This window comes from Pundamilia nyererei, unplaced genomic scaffold, assembly GCF_000239375.1.
Source record: "Pundamilia nyererei isolate P.nyererei 1_Seehausen unplaced genomic scaffold, PunNye1.0 scaffold00037, whole genome shotgun sequence".
Lineage (NCBI taxonomy): Eukaryota > Metazoa > Chordata > Actinopteri > Cichliformes > Cichlidae > Pundamilia > Pundamilia nyererei.
In genome coordinates, this window is record NW_005187438.1 from 992,877 (window position 1) to 1,013,774 (window position 20,898).

The following is a 20,898-nucleotide window of genomic DNA, read 5'->3' on the forward strand; positions in this document are numbered from 1 at the left end:
CAGCTAAATTGGCAAGTGAGAGGTAACAGCCCTGTTTAACAAAAGTACAAAGTCCTCAGGGTTGGTTGGGTCGCGGTAGTGCACTTTCCAAGGTAAACAACTTTAAGACCCTTTTCAAATTTTGCACTTACCTCCTTCACTTTACTGTCCACTTGTTGGTTAATGTTAGATTGTACAATTTACTTGACGGTAATGCAAACTACCTGAAGGTTAATTGTTTGGAATAAAACACGCCCTGCTAACTGACAATCAGCGACCAATCACTCCTACTAATGCCATAAACCAGGGCATCCTAGCACACATGCCAAAGGACACTTTGTGTGTGAACTAACCTCACCAGTGGCTTTAAAAAATCAGTAGTAACTAATGCCGCAGACATGCGTGGGCTGGAGATCATTGAGGACTACTTTTTTGTACACAGTTCACTGATTCAATAGAAACAAAAGACACATTTCTTCTTATTATATGCTCAATGTGTATAATAAAATCTAAGAGTTATTAATAACTTTTTTATAAGGACACTATGAATGGACTTTTGAAAGCAGCACATAGTGAAGAATGTGGTAAAGTGTCTTTCTAAAGTATTTTTGGGTATATAGCTTTGCCATATTATTTTTCTCTCCTGTACATGGTAAACAGAGGACAAAAAGAATAGCCATTACTTTCCCAATATCTCCACATGGGGTGATATTGGTGTCCTTTGGCTCTGATGGAATGAGTCTGGCTCCTGAGCCATATGCTAAGATCACAGAGACACACAGGAGGGTTAAAGCAGGGGAGGAAAAATATTAAAAAAGGTGTTGTTTTTTTCCCTCAGTGACCTGGATATGCAGCCAGTTCAAGACGCATCGCTTTCCTCTCCTGCCTGCTGACTGCCTCCCCCGAGAGGGACAAAGTAACTGTTCAATCCCAGGTAATTAACTTCACCACGACCCAGGGAACACTCGCACTAGACACCACAATCCTTTAAGCACAACACTCCATTAGTCATATCCCACAAGGCTTTGCAAATGGCAGGACAAAAACAGGGGCATGCTGGGGGCTCATTTTGCCCATATAATCACCGGCACACAGAAGCAAAATCTGACTATTAGCTTGGATCATAATGAGAAGCTGTGTATGATACGATGTAGATACAGAACAAGTGGGATAATTTTTCTTTACCACTATCAGTTGACACACACACACACACACACACACACACACACACACACACATATATATATGTATGTATGTATGTATGTATATATATATATATATTTCCCCTTGAGGTCAATTTTCACAAGGTACATATACACCTACTAAAACACAGTACCTTCAGCGGGAAGCATCTAAACATAATGCAGATCTAGTGAAAAAACAGAAGGGAAGTGCTGCTGAATCAGGTCCTCGGTGTAAAATGGACAGGTGCTGCTTGGATGGAGGTAACAACTTCTTTCCTAATTATATCCAATGTACCTTTGCACAAATTACAGCTCCAGAGAAATAAGACTGAAAAAGTATGTATGTGAATTCATTATGGGAAATGCACCTTGCAGTTTATTGGAGCCATTTCACATCTATCTGTCTATCTATGACAATTCAATGCAAAACAGGAAGACATCACATGTAGAAACATTCATAGCACATGCAGCACAACTGTTGAAGACTGTCCCTTATGACTGATTAACACATAGGAACGTGTAGCTTGTTCATTTCACTTGAACGAGCTTTGCAGTAAGAATGAGTTTACCTGTATGGGGTGTAAGGGGTGCAATCCCTATTTGTTACTTTCCTGGCACTGATTGGACAGTATCAGTCGCTTTCTGCAAAGCAAGATCAAGTTTAAAGTCTAGAGATTAAAGATTTAATGCAGTTAACTAATAAGATTATTTTTTGCCATTTGAGGGGAGCTGTAAAATGGTGAGCACAGCACTGACATATCTTTGCCTCAAAAGTCAATATGGCTAACTTCTTAGCAGATTGCTCATTTAGTGCACATCCACTAGCTGCAGAGCAACATTATTATTCATTGGGAGCTGTGCTTCTGGCAACCTGGCAATGAAAGACCAATATTCCCTTCTCTTTAAGCTGTTTTGGTCTCTTACCAGCTACTGGAGGAAATGTTTAGCTCTTCAGTGGCTAACTGCTTCAGTGTGTTCACCAGCTTGTTTGTTGCCTGCTTTCTACATGAGGTATTTAAATTTCTTATCTTTTTTGGGGGGAGGGGGACTAAAAACAATACTTAAAGAGCAATGAGGGGAATCCAAAACAGATGAATTGTGGGCTGCATAAGGAAAAAATAAAAGAATTTGGTCTGGAGCTTGATGTCAAACTCGTGCCTCTACGCTGATGGAAACTTACAACAACAAGGAGTCATGGTGCAGTAAGGCTGAAAGAAAGATGACGCCATTGGCTGTTGTAATGACTGCAAGAAGACAATTTCAAACAAAGGTGGAGAAAACAGCAATATATTGAACATGAATGCCATGGATTTGACACTCTGTGCACAGGTGCAGCTGCAGCACATTCACTACAGAAGGTACTGTATTTTTCGGACCATAAGGCACAGCGGATTATAAGGCGCATCAAGCGAAACAAAACAGTCAGATAAGTCAAACTTTACTCTTCTCATTCTTCTTGCTTCCTCTACTTCCGTACCATTAATTCAATAATGTTGAATCCTCTCACAACTGCTCTATTCCCATGTTGTTGCAGTATATTAATGACTAACCTCGTATTGTGGATGGATTATCTCAGTTGTTCCCCTGACTGAAGTTTGGTCCGTTTACAGCATCCTGCCATGCAATTGCATTTGTTCCAAGCCATCAGAAACCCTCACGCTAACTTTTATCGAGTGAAAAAAAGTTAGCGTCCATCCTTCAGCTTCTCTATGTTTATGTTATGCTAACATAGCTGTGTTGCGAGCTAACTTCCTGCTAACTTCTAACTCTGTTAATTTTAATAAATTCTGTTTTCAAAGATGCCTGGATGTTAAACTTAATTGTTACACCTGGTAAAGCAGCAACGCTGATTATTTTATTAAAGAATTGAGATGGTTTTTAACTCTCAGTGATGCTGCAGTGTTTGACTTTGGGACCTGAAGCGGACGGAGTTTTGGACCCAGATTATTCTGCGAGGCTACTGACTACGGTAGGCGTAAGTCGCTGACAATCCATCAAGCGGTGCGGCTTAAAGTCATACTAAAACATTTTTTTGACAGATTTTTGCGCACCGTGTACCACATAAAATCGGTTCAAGGTCATTAAGCAGAACCAGAATTCATACATAAGGCGCGCTGTCAATTTTTGTGAAAATTTTAAGTGCGCCTTATAGTGCAGAAAAAAAAGTAAATGTTCAACGTCCTAACAACAATAGTGCTACACAGAGGTAAGGGTGAGCCGAGTTTTGATTTGACTAAAGCAACCTAAATGAAAATGAACACCGTGCTCACATTGTTTAACTTCCATCTAATTCAGACATAGTGTTGCTACAGGTAGCTCATCATCTCCCAGCCTGCAAAACCGTTTCACGCTTGTTGCACCAAGAAGGAAAATGATGAGCCAGAGAAGGCTTACTTTTTTCCCTCTACACAGAAAACGGTTCAGGAATCAATGAGAACAATCTATAATTAAAATGGTACCAATATACTGTTGGAATTTCCCCTTCACAGATAACAACAATAAAAATTAAAAGAGAGGTTTGGAATTAATTATACAGCCCTGTAAAGCTGAGTTAAGCTGCAGATTGAAGTGTAGGTTTTCTGCGAATTTATCTCCACCAGCTACACCTCTTGTATTGTTTTCACATCATCATTTGAAACACTTTCATTAAACATTGATTTTATTTGCATCACATAAAAGACAATAACACTTCCTCCACCTTCCCGTTGGACCATCAAGCTTGCATTTTGTCACTGTTTTAATTTTTGCTACACTCTTCTGCCGCGATAATCCTGCGAAGATAATGGAGCTCCGCTTTCATTAAAACAGTAGGATGCAAATCTCTTCAGCCTTTAAACAAACATAACATTTAGCTGCCGCATTGTCAGGCTTTGTGTGAAAAGCACTGTGACTTTCTGTAGCAAGAAACAACTGTTAAAGTGCAAAGAAAGTATGGAGGATATAATGCCTTACGGACCTATTAACAGCAGTTTCGATCAAGACTGGCTGGCGAAAACAAGGCGTAGGTTGATAAAAGTACTCGGTTCAATACGGTTAACACAATCAAAGTCTCCAAATAAAGAAAATAAAGAAAGAAAAGATTAAAAATATATAACGTTCAGATCAGACATTATCGGAATGTCTTTCATGCAGGCGTGTGGATTTATATCAACTAAAGATTCTCGACATGCTTGATCTTTGCTTCCAGGTGTGCGTGTGTGTATTTGCTCATTGTCATAGGAGCCATGCAAATCAAATATAAATACTGTCATGTCCCTGAGTGTAAAATAGAATGTATTCAGTCAATAAGATATCTGCAAATGTCAAAGCGGCTTGAATCAAACAGCTTATTGAAATTTCAATGCAGCTGTATGGGTGTCTCTAATGAGGTAAAAAAGAACAGTGTTTCTCTGACTGTGCAGCAGTCTAACCAATTATCAGACTTCCCTGCTGCTGAACCATGGGAGAAAGTCCATAGGTGATGGTGGGGAGAACGAGGGGAAGCCACGTTGTTTAAGTGAGAGAGAACAGATAATGGACTTGGAGCTTCTCTCCCTCACTTCCCCCCTGACACTCTCAACAAAGACAGGGCCGGCGATTTCTAGCCGACAGCCATCAGAGAGCCAGCCGTGTGATTTGACTGTATATGTCAAAGCGAGTTTGATTGTCTTTTGGAAATGTTTTATTCATCGGATGGGGTTTGGATGCTGCTTACCTCTGGTTCTGATTTGCTGGCAAAACAAGTCTGTCAGACAACATAATACAGAGTGAGTAGCAACTGTTACACCACAGCAACTGGCATCATTTCAGGTTTAAAATAAGGGAGGAGGATGGTTAAATTTACTGCTACCGCCTCTGCACAAACATTCGCTCAGTCATCACGGTCAATTTGGAAACTTTTGGATAAAATACTCTGTTCGTAATCAGTCCCTTCTGAATCACAACCCCTTTCTTCCTGTTTATTCACGTTACATTGTTGATCAAAGTTTCACAAATGGCTACAGATTTGCCGTGCAGTATTTAATCGAATGCTCCGTCAGTATTTTAAGCAACGGTGCGCGGCAGTTTGTTTTCCTTCTCTGTCAACCGCAGCAGTAGTTTACTGTGGTGCATTTTTGCATTTGGCTCATTTAAGTCGGCAAAGCCCAATTATAAGCCAACCAGGGCTTGTAAACAAAAGTCACATGGACTCACATGTGGCTGGTTAATTGGACAAAGTTTTGGTAACCTGTCATTCTGCCAGGTTTGAGATTTGGTGGGTGCAGCGGGGGGTAGAGGTGGGTGGTCGGGCAAATAACTCTGATTTGACTCCACGCGGAACCCCTGTCGCTGATCATTATTAAATTCTTTACCGAACGTGTTGTTTAGCGTTTTGCCTGTTTGGGTGTTAATACCGGCTAACGTCACATAAAGATGGAGCTTAATGTGAATTTCACCCTTAGCTTTCCAACAGATGCAAATATCTACCTCTTTTTAGTGACAGTCTTGTGTTTGAGGTTGTTTTGCTGCCTGGATATCATTTTTCTCCCAAAAAGCCCTGCCACTGTTCCTTTAAAAGGAGACTACAACCTGCATTTTCCAGGGCAGTTATTTCATGCCACCCAGGTTTAAATAACCTTGTGCATACCTGCTCAAGTAAACTGAGTGAGAATGCAACTAAAAAAGGCCTCCTGCAACTAGTTAGACCTGGCTGTGTCTCTGCCACAGACCTGAAGCCTGAAACGCACCTGTAGGTCACACAGGAACCAAAGAGTGGCTTTTCGAAACAGGTTCCTGCGGAGAGGAGGGGGGAGCCGAGCTGTGGCACGGCGGCCTGCTGCTTTTGTCAGTCAGGCAACGAACGGTGGTGAGTGGCGGTCGTGGAAGAGCAAGAGATGACTGATTCATGGGTTGCCTTGCCTAGCAGGCTGAGTGTGGACATGTGCGCCTATGTGTATGCGCATGTGTCTGTGCCCTGCAGGACACACAGTGGATGACAGATTGGCAAGGCCACGGATGGGCCAGGCTCCATCAGCACCGCAGGCTGCTGTGATGTGTCCATTCTCCCATCACTCACCACGGCCGACTAGACCAAAGCTGTCTCTGTGATTGTGTGTATGGGAGGCTGTGTTTTGTTGTCTCTTTCCCAGTTATGGGTGTGTTGTTTCAAAATCAGAACCACAATCACTTTATTTGCCAAGTACAATAAAGGTAGAAGTTTGTCTTGGCTTTGCTGTTGCAGAACAGCTAACACTGGAAACGAGATCACAGGGACACAGCAGCTGGTTGTGTGAGTGTTCATCACTGTGTGTGCATGTGCGTGCGTGTGTGTCCATGTGTGTTTCTGTTGGTAGACGTTCAGGGTTATTTCAGCCTACATTTGTGTACAACTGTCTGCATACAGTTTCTGTTTACAAATGCTTGCACATTCACATTCGGGGCTTGAACAAGATAATAGAAAGGCCTAACAATTAGTCACAACAAAAGCTCCTGGACTGTGGAACAGTTTGCTTGAAGAAAGGAGAATAACTGAATCTGTACCTTAAATAACTGAATTATTCCCAGAATTAGCTGAATGATAATGGATTTACCTGGTACTGTTTATATTATAGAATTTATGATGAGATCAGGTTTAGCTTCATGCAGCAGCAATGTTTCAGGAAACACGGATATAAAGTATAAAATATATTATGCAAATATCATAGCCATATATAAACCACTCACTGTGTACTGAAGTCTGCATTAAAACCCTCAATATAAGTGTTTTGGCTTCTAGTTTTGGAACCAGGAGTAAGCATATCTCGATTGGAGATTAGAGCATCAAGCTGTCAACGTAATGCTAGCAAGCTGCATTCATAAGCTGTATGGAAGCCACGCACAACCACACAAAACTAATTACTAATTACTGCTCAGTAACAGATTAATCAAATACTAGAACTTCACACAGCAACTCTTTGGCACATTTTGTGATGGTCTGTACCTCAGAGTAGCCATGTTATGTGTTACATAATTAAATTAAAAAAGCTCAAAAAAGCAAAGCACCACAAATATAGATATGGGGTCTGCGTCAGTGACTCAAGGTAACAGCGCGATGTCCAGCAGAGAGCTTCCAGCCATAACTTTAAGCATCAACATAATGAAATAAAATATATAAAATAAAATCACAATCAACATTTTTCATATCATGCATGATAATGCTGTAAAGTTGTGTATTTTATTATGGGAGTCTGTGGGGACTGACTTGGTTTTGGAACTAGCCTCAAGTGACCACTTGAGGAACTGCAATTTTTTGGCACTTCTGCGTTGGCCCCAGAGGTTGCCGCCTGGGAAATTCTTGATATTAAGGAAAAGAGAAATGAGCAGATGTGTTTTGAAGTATATTCTTCCTTAGAGTGTTTTCCTAGACCCTCGTGGGGATAAGAGAACACAGCAAGCTTCTACACTAACAGCTAGGCTGTCCTTGAGGCCTTTCATCGAGGCAAAACAAACAGCGACAAACAGAAGACAGTCAAGACAGGCCAGTGTGCTCCACTGGGCCTGAAGTTTTTCAGGGCTCCCCAAAACAGTGAGGAATCTAAATATATCCACTGCAGTTTTGATGCTGTTGGAATCCCTATATTGAATTAGTATTTTTATATGATCATTACAAGTAAGTTATTAGTACCGGTAGGTCAGAGCTGTTGCCAGTGGACACTGGACTCCACCAGGCCTTCCCTTTGTCACCGATTCTGTTCACAGCTTCTATGCATAAAATTTCTAAGTAGCCAAGTGGTGGTGGGGATTTCCACTTTGGTGCCTCAGGATCATCTCTCTGCTTATTTGGATTGTGTGGTTCTTTTGGCTTCATCAGATGGTAACCTCTACCTCGCAGGGTGGTTTGCAGCCAAGTGTGAATCAACTGGAATGAGAATTAGTTGGAAGCCACGTTTGCTGGAAAAAGGTTCTAAGGCACAATCCACCCTTTTCCACCCTGGAAAAGGGTGGATTGCCCACTTCAAGTTGGGAATTAGTTACTGCCCCAACTGGAGGAATTTTACTTTGGGGAGAGCGGAGTGGGAGAAAGACAGATGGACTGGTGGGGAGTAGCAGGGATATGAATGCTGCATCTATTTGCTGTGGTGAAAATAGAGAAAAGTGTAAAGGTGAAGCTGTCAGTTTCCTATTCTGTCTACATCCCTACCCTCACCTATGGTTATGAGCTCTAGTTAGTGACTGAAAAAATAAGATCACGAATACAAACAGTGGAATGAATTTCCTCCTAAAGGTTTCTAGGCTCTTCCTTAGAGATAAGCTAAGGAGGTGGACTAAGAGTTAAGTTGCTACTCCTCTACAATGAAAGGAGCCAGTTAAGATGATTCAGGCATCTGACCAGCATGCTTCTTAAGTGCCTCTAGGTGAGGTATTTTGTGCATGTCCAACTGAAAAGAGGCCGCAGGGCAGAGCCAGGACACGCTGGAGACATCGCATCTCACAGCTGGATTGAGAACCCCTGAGTGTGCTCTTGAAAGAGCCAGAGAAGGTGTTTAGGTAAAGGACGGTCCGGGCATCTCTTCTGAGAGTGCTGCTTCCCCTATGTTCCGGACCTGAATAAGTGGCAAAGGATGGATGGATGGTATATTAAATCCAGTTAGACATCTGCTTTCTACATGATACATATTTACTGAGAAAGCATGTATAAAATCTGTATAAAAGTGGACACTGTCAGGTAAAATATGTATAAAAAAATTACATATTGGGCACCCCTATAACTCATCTGGCATATTTAGGGATAAATAAACATCAACTAATTTATATCTCTTCTCGTGTACTCGTTTAGCAGTTTGTGATGATCCTTTGTAAACTCTGATTATTATTAGAGCTCAGATCTAAGCTCTTCCAGTTGTTAAACTGTTGACTTTTCCATGGCTTATATTCCAACGGAGGACTGGAGATATTCGTCCTCTTATCGTGTAGAAACGGCAGACAGAAACTTTTCTTTTTTTAAAACCAATCAAAGCATTGAACTAATTTTATTAACTGTGGGCTCACCTACAGCAAGCACGCTGAGCTGAGTTTGCACAGCCCCATTCTGTTTAACTGAGGATGATTAGATATTTACATTTTGTGCTATGAGTTTATTCGAATCATTTTTCGGAGCATAGAAACAAGAGTCCAGTCCAAGTTGAAAGGAGCAGTTTAACCTCCAGTTCATCACACTTTGACAGATTCTGACTGATGAACCAAAAAAAGGTAACAAGTCTGGCACCTCCTTGACAGCACCCTCCATCCTCCACTTGTCAGTGTCAGGTAACCATTTCCCAAGTGCCACCTTCAATTACTTGGGATATTCCTAATGATTATACATTGTGTGCGAATGCAAATGCGTGCCAAGAAGTTCCATGATATAAAGCTTGAGTCAGTTGTAGCATGACTAATGATGTTCCAAATGAAGGGTGGACTTCAATGAGTGTCTTAAAGAGCAGAAGAGATTTTAATTACTCATCTGTCTGGCTGCCTGCGTGACCTTCAGTCAAGACCTGGACAGAAGTCAATTACAGTGATGATGTGCTATCTTCATATCTGGCTGTATACCTTTTGAATGGGCTGAGTTTTGAAATGGCAGATTGTCAAAGGTCATTATAATAATAATATGAAGGTCAGGCGGAAGAAAAAGTTTGAAATCAAGTGTGCAAGAGTGGATTCTCTGGTCACATTATGAGACTGTAGAGTACAACAAAAGGCAAAAACACTCAGCGCTAAAGGTTTTTGATTTATTACCCTCACTTAAGCTGAGAGCAATCTGTAAAAATAAAGAAAGCTAGTCAAATAACACCGCAAAGTGTATAATTATTCACTCATACATTCATTTTTTAATCAGCTACCTTTGTCTATTTATTTCACTGTTCTGAGTGGTTAGCAACACCAACAAACACGCTGACTCTTGGCGGCATCACCACCCACAGCTGCACTGGGAGAGAGCTGTTTTACTCAGGAAGTCAGTTGCTTGAAGTCTATTTGTCTTTTGTAATTACCATTCAATAAAGGAAAACCCTTGGTAATTATCCTTGGCACTCAGTGAAACCAATCATTGTGAGTTAATGTAAACACAGACCCGTTTTTAAAGATTCCGATTCAGCCGCAAACACAGCAGTGGACGCCAGGCCCCATCTGTGGTCCTGACCCCCTTGGAGAGCGAGGTTACGACCCCATCCCCGAGTTCAGAGTGAAAGGGAATCTTGCCAGTGTGGCGCCCCCACTGAGGACCGCATCATGTGCATCACTGGTAAAAGGATTGTCTGGGTCAAACAAAACTGGAATACTTGGGGGAGCTCTCAGGCGCCCGTGGCACTGAGGCAGCACGTGGCTCTAATTTGATCAAGTGGGAGGTGCGTGCCGCAGAGGCACAAATAAGCATTTTTCACTTCCCAAAGCGAGCTTGTTTAAACTGTATTTGTTTGGACTCTGTAGGACAGTTACCTAGTTACCACGATTCCTTCTTCATTAGCCATACTGTAATGCTCACGGGGATGAGACTAAGGTGCATCATGATAGCAGGTTTTAATTCATTGATGATGAGGAAGTCATCAAAACTTCCCCGTACTTTTAAATCTGAAGACCACTGAAATCCGATAAACTAGCAATCGCACAAAGAGAGGCTGGAGCACTCATTGCACAGCATCCGTCAATACCTTCCACTGACACGTATACAATTCTCTACCCCTGCATTGTTGAATGTGTCTTGACGAGGGTCTACTATCTGAGCTTTTATCTCTCTGACGCGCCTTTGCCACTGACATTTACATGAAAGCTATAGGCCTGGCTGGGAATTATCTGCACTGATAGGAAACGTCTTGTAGTGCAGTAGAAAAGGAGTTGGAGTGCAGACATCTCTTCACTCTATAGCCTGGTGCATCACAGAATTGCTTCTGAAGCAAGTGTATAGGAATTCCTGCATACAGCACAGAGATACAATCACAGACACAGCTATTGGGCTGTACACAACAGAGAACAAGATGCACAAGATACACAACAGTTCTGTTCAGAAAAATCTTTGGGTACACAAGATACTTGGACACTATATCTAATTTTATATCTTTTTCCTGTGCACAGAGAATAGCACATTGTAGTTTGCGCATCTAATTTTAAAAGCCCCATATTTTACTCTCTTAGTTAAATTTCAAGAAGTGTAGTAAACACTCGAAATAAGTAAACGTGAATAGAAAAATATGACTTTTAGAGATCCATTAGGATCTGAGAGGTTGCCAATTAGTAGGTTCTTAAATACAACGATTGACGTCTCTGGTAGAACACTCTGAGGCACTCAGCAGTCATCATGGGAGCAAAATGACAGCTCACGGCAGGAAAGGCAAGCTGTTATTACTCTGAGGAATGAAAGACTGTCTTGAAGAGACATAGCCCCACAAAAATCTTAAAGTATCTCTGAGCGATGTGTCTTTCTTTGATTTCAGAAGCATCAAGAAATGAAGGACTATGATAATAAATAAATAAATAAATGAAAAGGGCTGGAAGACCTAGATCGACAACAAAATCAAACGAGTTCATAAGTTGCCCTAGCTGGCGTTACACAAAGCCGGCTGCAGCCGACATCAAGGCACAGCTCAATGAGAGTCAGCGCGAGAAAATCAACGGGGCTGCGAAGACTTAAGAGGCAGGGCTGCTGGGTCGCGTCACAGCTCAGAAACCTTTATTAAGCCATCAAAACAGGGTTAAGAGCCTCGGTTGGGCTACGATATATAAACAGTGGACTGCTGAAGGGCGGAGATAGTTATTGTGGACTGATTTATCATTTTGAATCCAATGTACAATTTCTTCTTATGTTTACCCCGTTTGCTGAAATAATCAAATTACTCCTTATTTATACTCTATGTTCAAAATTAGCAACAACACAGAGAATTCATATAAGAATGCAAAAAGGAAAAAACAAGGCAAAACTAAGAACCTTTGACAGGCAGTGTACCAATTTATGTGAAACTCATGAGAATAACAGCTAGTAGGAAAAAAGACACACTGCTAATTAGCTTCCTAGTTAACACGAGAGTTAGCATGGCAACCGATAAAGCAGCAGAAGCCATGCTTGACGGGAAATATCAGCATGGACGGGATAATTCTTTGACAAATTAAATTGGGTTCTTGTCGCATAGGGCTGAACGCGTGGTCATGTGTGCATTATGTAAATGTGTATACAGCATAAAGAGAGATGAGGAGTCTGATTCCTTCTGAGTGCGTAGTACATCCAGGGGCATTAGCAGGAGTGCGTACGTTCACGTACGTTTCAAATGCATTTTAAACACCCTTAAAGAGTCTAAAGGGAGAGACGCAGATCTCCAGTCTTGCTGCGTGAAAAGAAGCCATGGGCTCGACAAAGCAAAGCTGAAACAAAACAAAACAAGAAAAACCTCAAATAGAATAGCATCACAAAACAAATGTTTATGAATGATGAATGAGAGAGCTTTTTGAATCAGAAGTGGTGCTTAATATGGAAGCTCTTTCTGTGTATTCATCAGGACAGAGGCCAACAAAACTTTTCTTCACCTCATTTATCCTGAATACTCCCTCCCCCACCCCTCTCCACCACCACCCCAATAATCATAATTGTTCAAAATTGGTGGAAAATTAATCTGGCAACATGTCTGTATGAATAAATTCTGTCATTATTACCTCATAAGGGAACTGAATGAGGGAATTTACACTGCATCATAATCCAATCAGCTCATTAATTCTCACAAATGTCTTTTATTCTGCTGTTGCAAGGGAACATGTGTGACTGAATCAATAGCACATCCATACTTGCATTATGTGTTGCTATTCACACGAAATCATCGTGGCACACAAGGCCTTGAAATGTTTGTCAAATGAATAAAACATGATCCACTAACAAGAAATGTTAATGAGTCATTTTGCCTTGCGTTAAAGGGTTAATTATTTCTTATGATTAGTTTTTTGGTTCAGTCATCAGTTGCACTTCTTATTTGAGTTTTGTTTAACTGATGACCATTAAATACAGGCTTTTTTTTTTTTTTTTACTGCTAATTACTACTAACACATCTCCTAAAAAAACAAAAACAAATTTATGCTCACTGCTAACTTTATTAGGTACACCTTGGTTTGAGTACCCATCTTCACTACCTTAATATTTTGTGGCATAGATTCAACAAGGTGCTGAAAACATTCTTCAGACATTTTGCATTTTAACATCACAAGTTGCTGCAGAATTATTGACTGCACATCATGATACAAATCTCCGGTTCTACCACATTTCAAGGTGCTCTTTTGGATTGAGATCTGGCAACTATGGAGGCTATTTGAGTGCAGTTGGATGATCCAAGCCTTTTCCCATCAACAGATATGCCTAATAAAGTTTTTCCTTCAAGGTCCAAGGTCCAATTTCAGCACTGCTGCAATTGTTAGCGAACACCCCACTTTGACTTCTAGTGCATGCGTGTGAGTCGTCTCTTCCATCCTTCAACTTGAATTTCATTTAAGGAAGTTGCAGCTAAATAAAATGCGAGCACTGTAGGTATTAAGCAAAGATTGTGTTGGTGGCCAAAAAGCTTTTCAGCGGTGAGTTTGAGCATATTAGCATGCTGGCTGGCATCACAGCTGAGGTCTTTTGTGCCTTAGAACGCTACAGTCAAACTCCTCATTAAAAGTTGAATCCTGGGGGATGAATTTAGTTGTCAAAACCCTGTGACTGAAAAAGCATGTTCAAGGTTGCGCTGATGACCTCATGTGTACTGCTCTCATGCTTGGGCACTGTGGGTTCTACCACTGAGGACTACTGTTTGGTTTCCGGGGGCTGTGAGACCCAGCTGTCATCACCAGTGATAATTCTTGACACGAGGTTAGGTCAGTTTGACATTTCCACGACTGTAGTCCAGAGTGAAAATGCAGATATAAGAGGTTGGAACTATTCTTCTTAACAACGTTGCTTCAGTTAATTGAGGTTTGCGAACTGATGATTTGATATCGTCATGTTGGTGTTGTTCCCAGATCATCATGAAAATGTTGTTCCAGGTTCAACATTGCAAGTGACCAATCACATTGTTGTGACGTTATTCTTTTGCGCGCCAAGCCATTCGTGCATTTATGAAATTCCAATGTTGCAAAGACAATATCAGTTCTGCTTACTGTTTATTAAAGGGTTACGGTTAGGACGTGGGTTAGGGTCAGGGTCCGTTGATTGGCGGACAGAGGCGGTTTCTCGCAGCTTAAGTACAGTTTTTTGTTTTATGGCGGTTTTTCCCGAAGTCGCCAAAGAATGACATCACAACATTCTGATTGGTCACTTGCAATGTTGATCCTGAAACAACATTTAGTATGATGCTCTGGGAACAACACCAACACGACGATATCAGATCGTGTTTTGTGAACATTAATTTAGACATAGCTCTTATAAGGTTCCAACATCATTGTCCTGTTGTATGACCCAAGTTGGGCCAAGCTTTAGCTGTTGGGCAGATGACCTCACATTTGACTCAAGAATTGTTTGATATACAGAAGAGTCAACTCAGTGACTACAAGGTGCCCACGTTCTAGGGCTGGAAAACAAGCCCAAATCATCACACCTCTTCCACCGTGCTTGATGGGGGGGTGGGGGGCCTGGAGCCTATCTCAGCTGTCATCAGGTCTTTGTTCTGATATGCTGTGGTTTTTATTAAATGTGGCGCTGTGTATTATGCCCAAATATCAACACCAAAATAGTATTTTAACATGCTAATTAAGGCCTGTAGAGTCTGAGATGTAGATCTGGGTTTTTTGAAGTTTCTCTGACCTTGGGATGAATTTGCTGGGACATCAACTCGTAGGAAGCTTGGCAACTGTCTTGAATGTTTCCCACAACCTTTATCACTGTAGAGTAATGGCCTTATAACCCTTCCCAAGTTGATGAGCATGAAGAATTGCTGCTATCTTTCCACCTTTGAATTCTGTTAACCATAGTAGTGTTTCACTTCCTTCAGGACGAAATTACTTGTATATGAACATAATTCTTCAGCATCAGGTTATGCCAACAAATCTAATTTTCATTTTGTTTTTGGATTTGAAATTGCAGTGAAAATTGCCAAATTATCTTGAAGCAAGTCAAATTGCTTTAGCTAATTTGAAGATGTCTGTATTAAATCAAAGCAAAAATATAATGCTTTCAGATGGAAAGGCTTTTGCAATGTGGCATCAGCTGCAGCAGAGATGTGTCACAAAAGGCCCTTCTTTGTCATTTTGAGGTAAAGCAGAGGGAAAGAAAAGGAGGACAGAATCTGTCATTTTCAGGTAGCAGGGTGTTGATGCAGAACCTATTCATTTTGACCTACATAGGATGGGTCGTCTAGAGCGAGGTTAACGCTCTGGCACCCCCTTTCCAAGTGTCATGGGATCATTAGCATCCATTGCTGTAGCACTTTTGATGCCCCTGTCTCCAGTGAAACTGCACTGGGGGGCGGCCCATTTTCTAGGGCCTCTTTCAAAGTGGCTATTTCCATTCTGAGGATGACTCCCCTCTTCTTCTTCTTCTCCTCCTCCTCTCTGTGGTTGAGTGCAGCCATGTAGAAATTAGATGAAGAGGAAATTGGAGCAGGGTCAGCGCTCAGCGTTGATGCCGTCGCTGTCATCCTCGCTGGGGAACCTTTACTTCGACAATAAGCCACATTGCACGAAGATTAGAATATATTTTAACAATGCAGCGACTTCGCTGGCAGACAAGATAATAAAAGAGATGACAGAAACCATTGGTTTGGTTTGGCAATAAATCGCTGACAGGTGGCGGGTAAGGGATGCTATGTCACTTGATTCATTATCCTGCCTAAAACACAGCACTGAAATAGATATATTCCACTTTACATTTATAAAGCACCATTCCTATTGAGTGTGTCATCTCTGTACAATGAAAATCTGACGCTTTTTGTTCATGGCGGCACAGAATATTGATTAATAGATCATGATAAACCCAGAGCGCTGCCCGCATAAACCCACACTGTTTACCAGAGAGTCTCCTGCTACATATAGAAATATATTTCACCACAGACTACCCAAGAGTTTTCTGATACAAGTTTAAAATTTCTCTCAGGCTTCAGATTGACTGCAACATTTGAGAATGTAGGGCAAAACAAGGCCTTGAAATTGAATAAGCTGCAGCAGTTTTCATTTGCATGAATGCCACTGGAACTGACTGGCCTGGCCTGTCCTTGCAGCATTATAAAGACTACACTGAAAGCAGGGGTATATTGCTGAAAACATTTCTACACCAATTATCTATTTGTTTTCATTGAGCCCAAATGTTAACTTGATTACACATAATCTCACAATAACCTATTCTAATTTCTCCCTTCGATTTCTTTGCTCTGATATTTTCGATCTTCTCTGCCACAGCACATCGAGTTTATATCACTCCTTCCCTCCTCTGCTTCAGAGTGCCAATGTCAGTGCCTCATAATGTTGTCTTCAAGCCTCTTTTCTCAACAAGCCTCTCAGATTTTCTCCAGTGCGTCTTTTTCTCTTCTCTGCCATTTCCTGGGTCCTTTGCAGTTATTCTATGTTTTCCACAGTCTGTCATTAGGATACGGGTGGAAAAAGGCATCATCTTCAGTCTAATTGCACATGCTTGAACAGTACAGTCAAACCATTCCTCCTCTTTTGTCTTCCTGTCTTTTACTACAGTAAAGTATCGTTTAATCAAATAGCACTTGAAAGTTTTCTTCTATAATATCTGCAGCAATTTTCTCCTTACTGCTGCTTTCTGACACAAACAACCATAGTCCTCCAAGAAATATGAGATCACAGTGGGTGATTATGTGGGGGGCATGCAGTATAATGTCAACATAAAGTGCCAGTGCAATAGTGACCTTTAGACAGCATGCCAAAACGGCAGGGTAAGACTGCCTTCTTAGACGCTGGAACATGCCACGTTGGCTCTAAAATATAAAAATATTGCAGATGTTTTAGAATTTAAACATTTTTTTAGTTGCTAACTTCACATGGTGCCATAACATCCAAAGTAATCAGAAGTGACTGAGATGTCCACATGCTCAATGGGGTGAAAAAATATTTGCTTCTTAGTTGTTGTTTTTCAAAGCAGCTACACAGCTCCATCGCTCTCACCACGTTCTGCAATTTTACTTTGGAGTGGTACAGGGAAATGACTTCCTTGGTCTAATGTAAAAAGAGATGTGTGGAAGATTTCTGTATATAGTTCAGAAGACAACGCTAGAAAAAGGCCTCACATTTTTACATTTTCACTACTGCTTTGTAACCAGTTGCAGACTATTTGCAGACAACTGTTTACTATGCAACCACAGGGCAATCACAGCTCACTCCTTGCAACCAAAGCAATAGCAATGATTTTTTCAGTGTGTCACTGTGCACCTCTTTGCAACAAGTTTCACCTAATGACTGGCAGCAAGTATGTGCCAATAGCTTAAGGAATGAGCATTTTCCCCTAGTGACCTTTGGTTTCCACGGGTTCTAAGCCAAAAATGGTAAGAACCATTCAGAAACAGCAATTGCTTTTTACTTTTTATTATTTTTGAGGCATGATAACATTGCCAAGATACACTACTTTTATTACATCTGGACACCAAAAAGCTTTTTTTGTAACTTCTAGAGGTGACGGGAAATGTTGTTTCCAAAATTATGGCTGCCAAATGCCCTACAGAATATTCAATGTGTTAACTCATTGCAGCTTGTGTCTTCATTATGGTTATTTAAAACATCCATATATTTAATAAACATGGTTTACCAGTAAAGCCTTTGCTTTTTAAAAGAATTGTTAAAATCTCTGGAAGAGGCTTTCAAATCTAGACATGATTACACCTAACTGCATTTAACTTTGTAAAACTGGTGTAGAGTTTTATGAAGCCAAAAAATGTTTAAAAAAATGTCAAAATTTAATAACTGGGGATGATAGTGCTAAAAAATCTCGGTTGGCTCTAATTTTATTCATATGCTACCAGGATAGTTCTAAGACCAAATGTTTTAAATCAAATTCAGAAATGACTAAAATCATTTTTGACCCCTGAATTTTGACAAATATTACTCAAATGTCAAATGCCATTTTTCAGATGGCAACATTTTCATGAAACTGGGCTTGGATCAACAGAAAATGTCTCAAGTATAAAATAGAGCAAAACATTTCAAACCTTGTGAAATTATTTCCCTTTAGCAATTCATAATTCTGCAAAGTAAAGGTAATTTTTAAAAAAGTAATTAACATAAGTAACAATTTTCTTTACCTATGCAAGAAACTTCAGGGATGTGTCCTGGAGTCATCAGGTGTTTTGGGTCTCGCAACATCATACACCCTTGCCCAGGCGACCCAGCCGGGGGTGATCAGGCCCCGACTTGCGTACCAGTAGCTACCTACGGATCAGCCCTCTTAATCCACAGCCACCTTGTGGCTTTCTCTGCCGCTTCGCTGGATGGCCCTCTTCTTGGCTGCCCCAGCCACACCCAGCCAACCCAGGACTTTGCAGAGTGATTGTCCTGCAAAGCCCCTACAATCCACTCCTATGGGTTTATAGAAAGTCTTCCAGCCCCTTCCCCTGCACTACTTCCTGGTACTTTGCGCGTTTCCACTTGTTGGCCTCCTTGACCTGCTCTTCCCAGGTCAAGGAGGCCTGTGAGTTCCAGCATGATGAGAGGCCTCAGAAATCCTATGTAACCCACGTCAACTACGCACTGTCACATGAAAGGTGGGACCAAGACACAGGAGTCATGGTGGAAAAATAAATCAAACCAAAGACACTCACGGACCATGACACTTGTGTCTCATTTGCAGTTAAGCATTTTCCAGCCACATTGGTCCATTAATCAGTGCTGTTTGCATAACTTTCATTTACACGTCTAAATTCACACAAGGAGAAGAAATGTTCAAACTTTTGTGCGGACAGAGATCTAAAAGTTGGACAACAGGCACATATTGTTGTTTGGGGCCTGATTGTGACCATGTAGTTTCACTGTAGCTGTACATTGTGTACTTTATTCACGGATAACTACAGTAAATAACTATTGGAGTGGATGTAATCTGGGATTTTGCAAAACCATCTTTTATTCATGGTGACCTGTTTATTGAGTGGGTTGAATTTAAACACACATAGTTGGCATAGCTGCTGCTTTACAGTCGTTAGTACAGTAAGAGAACCTCTAGTGCACACAACTTGACTGTGTGGTTTCATTTAAATTTTGTAAGCAGGATGAGAAGTTATTTTAAATAAATGACCAGAACTGGGTGGATAACATAGCAGCATTAACAGAGATTGCTGCTTACACAAATCCAAATTTAACTCTTAAAAACAACCTGAAGTAAAAGCACCACAGTAAGATAGCATTGTGAGATTGACAGGTGATCTGTGCAAAGTTCAGTGCAGAGACATCACAGCGTTGAGTATAACGTGCTCTGTACCTAAGATAAAAATAACATAGGCGTGCAGACTACCACTCTTCCTTCTCACGTACCGTAGTCCAAAAATAATAAGAGAAAATTACCCAGCAGCAACAGTAAATAAATGAGAGTCTAAATTGTCACGTTGCTGGCTTTTTGCTTTCACTCGCTAATACAAGTTTTCCAACTGACTGTAACATGAGTACTAAACTCTGGCTTCCTGTTAACTTTGGTCAGTTGCAGTATAGGCTCTCACACACACAAGCTTAGTGGAGAGACACCAAATTTTGCCCTCTTGTATCCCAAACAACTCACAAAGTCATCGGGTCACAGCCTTTCTCATGGTTCGCTCCCATTTCTGTCTTCATGTCTCCTCAATATTGTTGTGACAGTCAACTTCTATTACACCACCATCAGAGTCTCTGCTTACTGGGTCACTGAAGAGGAGGAAATTACTGCTGACCCCTTCACCCTTTGTCCTCTACCTTTTGCTAGCTTTGTCTGTCAGACACCACATAGATAGCTGTGGATAGATTTGAATTAAATAGGAAGAAAAGACCATATTTTTATCAGTCATACAGCTACATTTTACATCTGAGGTCACTTCAGTAGTTAACTTTCAGATAAACATTGTTAATAATGATTTTTTTAAATGTAAGCTGTAGTCAGCAGCTTGTTGCACTTAGCTTTACCCTGTATCTTATCATACCTGAGTGTCAGTATGATGTCAAAATTGATCTGAATGTAAGCAATAATGGATGCAGGCTGTATAGTGAGTTGTAGCTAGCTGACTAGCAATGCCTTTGTTAGCCACTTCTGTGGCTGAAATAAAATGTAAATTATTTGTGCCATTGCATTATTGTCTCTTAGAGCAGTAGTTCCCAAACTAGCGTACACGTACCCTCGGGGGTACGCAAGTGGCTGTAGGGGGTACGCGTGGGTCGGGGTTTGCAGTGGGGATAAAAAATTTTAAAAGCCGAAATTTGCGCTAATGCAGTTTTATGTGGTTATGAACACCCTCTGGTGTTCAGCAAAAAAATAGCTCTGACAAAATACATGGGCGTGACTTGCCCAGATGACTGACACCTAACAGTTGAAGTTGCCTCCAAGCATTCAGTGCAGCACGAAAATGGACAAGTGGTTAACAAGAAAAAAAGGCCCTACCACAGAGACACCGGCCACAACAACCAATAAGCTCATATCTGAAGATGCATTTTCCTGTGACCGCACAGGTGATTGTTCAACAACAATGTGTTCGTCAGATTTGGATGCTAGCACGGATGTATCTGTGGTTACTAGCCAAGTGGCTAGCATAGCTGGAGCCAGTCATGTGGAAAGTGATGAAGTGTCTGATGCGGAGCGTCAAAGTGGGAGAAAGCATGACAGCTCGGACTGTAACACAACCTCATC